Genomic DNA, 7,065 nt, shown 5'->3' on the forward strand with positions numbered 1-7,065 from the left:
ACGTTATGAAAAATAGATTTTCTTTCTTTTATTTTTCTTTTCCAGAGTATCTCCAGAAACTGTAACAGATAGGCACTCAATAAATATTTGTTAAATAGATCAATTATGTTTCATTTTTTTTTAATGTTCAAGACAAATTTATTTACTAAATCACCTGACATCGACATCTAAGATAACTTCAACAAATACAATGTTTAAGAAAAAAATTGTGGTATATAACATATTTGTCTTAAGAAAAAAGTCTTATTTACAAGTTGAGGAATAAAGGTATTTCTTTTAATTAAAAAACATTCATTACGCAGTGCTACCATAATAAAAGTGAATATCCCAAGAACAGCTCAAGTATCTAGTGAAGTATTAAGAGGTAAATGTTTTTTCAGTCATATTCAGAAAATCTAATGTGTTCACTTGCTTGTTGAGTCTTTGCTAGTCTAATCTTTTCAGCTTTGGTGGTTAACTTTTCAGTGCCTCTTTTCTTTTCCCGAGGCTGATTAAGTTTTGCCTATCAACCAAAATCTTCTGCCAATACCCTTGTTCATGATCACCAGAAAGGATCTCGAGTTTCCAGCAGTGTTTCTTGTTAATTTCTGTATATGCATTTATTACCGCTTGAGCATCCTCAGGAGTTTTAAACCTAGCCTGGCATTCTGTATCTCCTTCTAGCAAATCGACATAAAGAACTTCTGAGATTGCTGCCAAAGTATCCCGGACTTGTTTTCCTGCCAGGTAGAGGCTCTGTGCTAATGATCTTCACAATCACTCCACTCATGAACTGTGGTCCTGGCGCATTAACTTTCTCCTGGGTGTGACACTCTTCACTGCTGGCTTTCCTTTTTTCATTTTTTATTTCGGTCTTTTGAGGTACTCCACTGTCTGTTTCCATTTCTGACTCCGATTTTATTGGGGATATTGTTTTTTTTAAAGAACCCATGCTAGCTTTTTGTAGCGCTAAATACTCTTTTCAAATCCGTCCATTCGGTCTTTGATAGTACTCTTAATGGCATAACTTCTTCTCCCATTTTATGCCTCTCTTTATGTTTTTTCTTGTGTTTCCTTTTTGTTTTTAAGAGAGAGCTATCTTTCAGATCTCCAGTATCCTTTTCCTTGTCAGTAGAGATTTCTCTATTTTCCTTGGAAACTTCTGAAGCTTCCTTAACCATGTCTTTCTAAATAATTTTCTTTACTTTTGATTGGGGAGCTAGGGATTCTGCATCTTCAGAGCTATTTCTCTTCCTCTTCCCTGTTGTGACTTCAGGTAAGCTGGATACGTCAACTTTTTCCCATTTTTTCTTTCCCTCTGCTTTTGGGGTTCAGAAGACTCTAGATCAGAGCCCTCAGATGTGGGTCTGGGTCTTTTCATTTTACTGACACTGGTGTTGCTTGTGGCCATGTTTTCCTCTTTGGCTTGGACATTGTCTTCCTTCTTCATCTGGCCTTTCTTCTTCTTTTTCTTTTTCTTGTCTTCCACAATTCTTAAGGCTGGAATGGGCTTATTTTTCACTGTTTTAGGAAATATGCCAGGTTTTCTTGGTGCTTCTTCTGGTGGGTTGCTAAGAAACTCAATTGCTTTTGCTGCTTGTTCTTTTGTTTCAAATTCTACAAATGCAAATCCTTTTGGATCTCCAGTAGACTTATAATGTGGTATATAAACCACATTGCCACATTTCCCAAAGACTCTTTCAAGCCAACTGTTATTGACATTTTGGGGAAGAAACTCCACCATACATCGTGTGCTCATCCTCATCCTTTGGTCCTTCCACCAGAGGTTTTTTCTTCCTGATTCTGGTGCCTTCCAAATCAAGTTCTACAGCAGGTGAACTTCTCAATGCTCTGGCAATTAACTTCCCATCAGCAGTCCATTTTTTCATTTTGTTAAAAGACACAAGTAGTGATATATCAACATATCCATCTCTAGATTTTTCTATCTGTTCTCGAAGAAATCTTTCCTTGTGAAGATTTGCATCCCCAAACCAGAAGTCCACCTGCTTAGCAATATCTGCAAGCGCCTGTTTAACTCATGACCATTTCTTTTATTCAACTTCTTTTTCCTTTTCAGTGCTTTCTTCTTCCATTATCTTTTCTTGATTTCCACTTTGTTTCCATTCTCTGTTCAACTCCCAAAATACAGGGTCAAGTACTGCAGCCTTCAGTCCTTTCAGTCTCCTGATCCTGACAGTCTTGGTTACTTTCTCATCATAGGACCTCATTTTTGTAATTATGTATCATATAAAATACATAATAATAAATTAGACAGGGCATGGTGTCTCATGCCTGTAATTTCAGCACTTTGGGAGCTGAGGCGGGTGGACCACCTGAGGTCAGGAGTTCAAGACCAGCCTGGCTAGTATGCTGAAACCTCATCTCTACAAAAATACAAAAATTAGCCTGGCATAATGCCGGGTGCCTGTAATCCCAGCTACTTGGGAGGCTGAGGCAGGAGAATCTCTTGAACCTAGGAGGTGGAGGTTTGCAGTGAGCCAAGATTCCACTATTACACTCCAGTCTGGGTGACAGAGGAGATTCCGTCACAAAATAATAAGAATAATAATGAATTATAATATTCACATGTTCTCCAGTATTCTGGGATTATTATTTTCTTTCTCCCACTGCAGCATAAATATGAGTAATCAATGAGTATTTTAATAAAATCCAAAAGGTGAAGGAATGTGGGGAGGGAGGAGATACTTGGCCTCTTTTGTGTTGTATCTCCACCTCACACTAAGTTGCTGTTCCAGACTTTCTTTCAGTACCGCCTGCCTGTCCTATAGGCCATGGCTCTTGGGCATTCTGATTTTCTCAAATACGCTTCCCCACCAAAGGTGGGCTAGCATCATAGATTTCCTTTGAATGAAGAAAGTCAAATTTAATATAGCCCCAAAATTAGCAAATGAATCTTGCGATCATATTTGTATTTGTGTGTGTGTGTTGTTGTTGCTGTTGTTTTAGAGACAGTGTCCTGCTCTCTGCACCATGCTTGAGTGCAGTCAAGTAACCAGGGTACACTATAACCTCAGACTCCAGGGTTCAAGCGATCCTCTTGCCTCAGCCTCCAGAGTCGCTTGGATGACCATGTAGGCCACCACACCTGGTTAATTTTTTATTTTTGTAGAGACTGAGTCCTGCTCTGTTGTCCAGAGTGGTCTCAAACTACTGGCCTTGAGCCATCCTCTCACCTTGGCCTCCCAAAAGGCTGGGATTGCAGGCAGGAGCCACCGCATGCAGATGCTACATGTTGTTAAGGTCTGGCATTTTTTCTTCCTGCTACAGTAACTATTAAATTATAATAGTGATTAACATGAATTATTTACTAATTTCCCAACATGCATGCAATCCTCACAATCACTCAATAAAGTAGGTAGTGTTATTAAAATCTCCATTAATAGACGAGAAAAATTTGGCTTAGAAATATAACCAACTAGCTTAATGTCATGAAACAAGTTTGTGAGTCAGGAATCAAGCCCAGGTCTGGCTGACTCCAAAGCTCACCATCCTTTACCACTTCCAGCATAAAGCACATTAAATCTCTTTTGGAACCAGGTGGAAAAGTGAGTGAATGAACAGATGAATGATTAATTGCACCCATTTTTTTTATCTTATTAATGGTGTTTAATAACCTAATTTTGAACTGACTCAAGGAAGTTTTTGTCCTGGAAGAGCATCCTGCGAATAGGGTCCATTAAGCAGACAGCCTGAAGGACCACCTGCCAAAGGTTCAGCAGAGGATGTTTCTGAGCTTCGTGGGAGGCAGAACTCCATAAACTCCAAGGTCTCTTCAAGATCAAGTGATGCATTCTATGACTCCAAGAGGTTTCTAAAAAATAGAAAATTTAGAATATATACAGCCTATATAAATAGAAATAAAATTAATCTAACTTTGTCTTTCTTTTATGCTTTTCCAAAAAAGAAACAATTATTTTAGGATGAATCCAGGAGATAATAATCAGAATATCAGCATTTTGAACTCTATCAGCTTTAATTCATTTTCCCTTTAAGTTTATACTTTTGTAGCACTGACTTTTCTCCAGAGTCAGAGAAAATAACAATGGTAAATAACGAGCTCTTCGTGTTCCTGGAACAAACTACCCAATGCTAGAAAAGCCGGCTCCAGCATGTGCTGAGAAAGCATCCAGATGTTAGCCAGCTGAAACAATATATCCCAGTGCATTTAAATAAAAACTTCATCTTCATTTAAAAATTGGAAGTCAAAATGGAGTTTAGGATTCCCAATAAGGGTCAAAAAACTGCAAGAACTCATGCATCTCTGAACCTGCCAATTGCCAGAAGGTGTCCGTACACGTCCTAGAACACTAAGAATTAAAAAGTAAATACAATGCTTGATATAATAGCTAACCTTTCTGATTACCTCAAGTTGCGCTAACAATAGTAAAGGTGCCTAGTATTTATTTGGTTATTACTTGTGAGTTTCACATACCATGGTCATGGGTTGCTTGGAAGAACGAGCTGTGGGAAATGCAAGAGAGTGGAGAGACGACAGAGGAATTGGGAGCTGCGCTGACGGAGGAATTGGGAGCTGCGCAGATCACCGGGAGATCTAGGGACAGGGAGGGGCATTCTCCACCCTTCCCCCTAAACTCTTTAAAAGGGAAAATGAATAAAATGTCAAGCAAACAAAACAAAATGCTAAGGAACCTTGAAAACTTCAGAAATAAACATTGGTTTTCAGAGACACAGAAAAAGAGAGGTTCATTCGCAAAGAAATGAAATTGATGAAAAAATGAATTACAAAAACGTGACATAAAACGTGGAGCTTTGATTTTTCATTAGCACTCCTGCCATCAGTTAAGCCAGGATGAACTAAAGTGTGTTTCCCAAAGTGTGCCCCATCCCCTCAGCATTAGAATAATAGAGGGAGGTGTTTAAAAAACAACAGATTTTAAAAAAGGAAACCAATTTCTGAGCCTCACATCAGACTCAGTGAATAAATATTCCTGGATGTTGGGCTCAAACAATTCACATTTTATAATAATACCCAAGTGACTCTTATCTACACCATAGTTTGAAATCTTTGGAACGTGAGTGGCATTTTGTGGTAACTACTATTTTAGAGAAATGTAAGTGCAAGGAATTTTGAGTACAAGAATAAAGGAAGAACCAGCTTAACTTTTAGAAAACAAAAGGCAAATTTAGCAAACGAACAAACAAAAACGTTGAAAAATAAGGAAGCTAGAACGAAGTTTCTCTTTTCTAATTTCCCTTTCTTCATTCTATCTTAGAACAAAAAGGAGAGGCAGGAAGTAAAAGCTGCTGCCTCATCTGTTAACAGAACGTTATTTAGTTTACCAAGATTGTTCCACAGTCAAGGTGACTTTGCTTATCTATTCTTTTTCATGTTGGGACAGGTTTAAAACTGACAACAACCCTGAGCTACTCTTAGGCAAAACTGCGAAATAACACGTTTTCCTAAATAAGTAATTGAGAGGTTGCGTTAGTGTCCATGGCTGCCATAACAAATCACCGCAAATTGAGTGGCTTATGACAACAGAACTTCATCATCTCACAGTTCTGAAGGGCTGGAGTCCAAAACCACGATGTCGACAGGGCGGTGCCCTCTCCTGAGACTCTGGGGAAGAATGTGTTTCACGGCTCTCAGTTCCTGCTGGTTGCCAGCAATCCTTGATATTCTCTGGCTTGAGGACGCACCACTGAATCTCCATCTTCATGTGAAATTCTCCCAGGTGTGTCTCGTCTTCACTTGTCCTCCTTTTTTTGTTCAAATTTCCCTCTTCTTATAAGAACATTAGTCATTGGGCTAGGTGGTGCATGCCTGTAACCCCAGCTACTCAGAAGACTGAGGTGAAAGGATCACTTGAACCCAGGAGGCAGAGAGGTTGCAATGAGCCAAGATTGAGCCACTGCACTCCAGTTTGAATGACAAAACAAGACTCTACCTCAAAAAAAAAAGTTCAGTAGTCACTGAATTAAAGCCCATTCCAATGCATTATGACCTCATCTTAACTTGATGACATCTGTAAAAATCCTATCCTATTTCCACGTAAGCATAAGGTCACATTTACAGGCACTGGGAGTTAGGAATTAAACAAGTCATTTTGGAGTATCCAATTCTACCCAGCACACTGAGTCAATGTTAAAGGGAAGCTAGGAGATAGAACTGAAGTTGTGTTGTTTTTATTTCATATTGCCTTCTTCTCTGTGTGTCTATACCATTTTCTATTTAGTCTCTTACAGGGACACTTGTCTTGGGATTTAGGCCCACCAGGATAACGTAGGATAACCGCTTCAACTGGAGGTCCTTAATAAGTATATCTGCAAAGGTTTTTCTGCAGGTAACAGTAACACATTTCAGGGGTTAGGACATGAATATATCCTTTTGAGAGACACCATTTAACCACTACTAGATGATGAAAACTTTTTTTGTAGAGATCGGGTCTCCCTATGATGCCCAGGCTGGTCTCAAACTTCTGGCCTCAGCCAATCCTCCTGCCTTGGCTTCCCAATCTGCTGGAATTAAAAGGTGTTAGAATTTAAAAACAGACTATATCTTCACCTTTTCTGAAATGGCGTGAGTATATTCTTGCCTGGAGTAGATTAAATTACTCCTCAAGGTCATTCCTAACTTATTTAATTATCTAAGTTTATGATCTTATCAGAATTTGAGTTTTCAAGATCTTATTTAAAGAGGAGAAAATAAATTCAAGGCAAATCTAATGTAAGTAAGTCAGACAAAGTATTCTTTTTTCAATAGGTTTAAATTCACAAAAATGATTTCTTCAGGAGTACAAAGCATGTTCATACTAAACTCTTAACAAGAAAGATTTTTTTAACATTTAGAAACTTATAAAATGATGTAAATCTGAAAGACAGGCCAAGTTATGGCCTGAATTAATATTTATTCAGCATAATTAATTTTTAATGTTTATTAATATTTATTTATTCAGCTTTAATCATCTCAAATCATTTGTGACATATAGGTCAGACTTGGACATCGAGAAGATTTAAAAGATACAATATGTGCCAAAACCAAGTTTCAGGGGGGATATTTTGTCCTTTCTGTGTCTGTACAAACTCCTTCCCTTATCCCCAAAG

General features: G+C 38.3%; 1 pseudogene across 1 annotated transcript; it reads right to left on the reverse strand.

Moving 5' to 3' along the window:
- Positions 1-222: 222 nt before the first annotated feature.
- LOC100402558 (la-related protein 7 pseudogene) lies at positions 223-5,912 on the reverse strand (annotated as a pseudogene). Its single transcript, XR_008479989.2, has 2 exons — positions 5,520-5,912; positions 223-3,811 (listed from the first exon to the last, which is right to left on the reverse strand). The product of XR_008479989.2 is annotated as a la-related protein 7 pseudogene (transcript).
- Positions 5,913-7,065: the final 1,153 nt, after the last annotated feature.

The sequence above is a fragment of the Callithrix jacchus genome, chromosome 3, assembly GCF_049354715.1.
Source record: "Callithrix jacchus isolate 240 chromosome 3, calJac240_pri, whole genome shotgun sequence".
Classification (NCBI taxonomy): domain Eukaryota; kingdom Metazoa; phylum Chordata; class Mammalia; order Primates; family Cebidae; genus Callithrix; species Callithrix jacchus.